This window comes from Austrofundulus limnaeus, unplaced genomic scaffold (assembly GCF_001266775.1).
Source record: "Austrofundulus limnaeus strain Quisiro unplaced genomic scaffold, Austrofundulus_limnaeus-1.0 Scaffold157, whole genome shotgun sequence".
NCBI lineage: Eukaryota > Metazoa > Chordata > Actinopteri > Cyprinodontiformes > Rivulidae > Austrofundulus > Austrofundulus limnaeus.
In genome coordinates this window covers 372,161-373,315 of record NW_013952559.1, presented here as the reverse complement: position 1 = coordinate 373,315, position 1,155 = coordinate 372,161, and positions in this window count along the sequence as shown.

Here is a 1,155-nt window from a genome sequence, read left to right as displayed (position 1 = left end):
CGATTAGTCTTCGATTAATCGTGGCAGCCCTATTTTTGACACCTGAGAGACACCGTAGCAACTCCTTTGCGTTTGGAAGCGTGGGGTGGGGGTGAGAGGAGGACCAGGGAGGACGATTCAACCACTCAACCACTAGATGTCGCTGAAAACAACAAATCCTACACACTGTGCCTTTAATCAGTGATTCACTTCACTGTGGTAATTTTATTAATATAATATTGTGCTCTCCAGTTAGTGTGATTTACTAAGAATTAATGTTTACACAAGCTGTATTGGTTATCATTTTATAAGTAGACCAATACAGGCAAAAGGGTGTTTTTAAATTGGTGACACGAACAAAAGACATGGATGAAGCTTACAGTTCCTCTACAAATCTGACTATAAATGTGTCAGCTCCAGCTGAAACCTGCAGTCCAAAAAATATATTTTAAAGGTGGTGCACACATGCATATCAGTACACACAAAGCCTGTAAAGTGCACTAATGTATTTAAGCTGCCTGAGTTATGCAGTGCACAATTGTAAAAGCAAAAGTTTATACTGGCACCAAACAATATTTAACAAGAAAACTGGTGCACTTAACTAGATGATGAATTTTAAAACAACCTTCTCACATGCACAATTATGTTTCATCACAGAATATAAAGTTATAATATGACCTCTTTGAATACTGTTATTCTTTGATAAAGTTGTCTATGAGGCAAAAAAACATTTAAAATATCACGTTATTATCTTAACCATATTAAAAACACGCGTATCCTTAAAGAAAAGTCAGTCAATACAAATCAAAACAATTGTGCAGCAACTCTGCGTGTTGACCTTGAAGTTAAACCAGTTTTTAAACACAAACCTAATCCTTCTTTAGTGTTGAACCCACACACATAGTCTGCCATGTGTCAAACAAAARCACAGATTGCAGCCTAAAGAGTTTTGCAACTTCATATTTTCGCTGGGGTAAAAAAAAAAAATTGTTTTACCGAAAGTTAGCAAGYTTGGAGCTAGGCATGCTAATGCTAAAGATGCTACATAGCGTTCAAAGCCAATGCATTAGCTTAGCCACCTAGCATCCATGAGTTTGTTTTCGTCATGAAACTAGACGCGTACAGCACCACTTATTTATCAGCACTGACAAAAAAAAAAAAAAAAAAAAAAAAAAA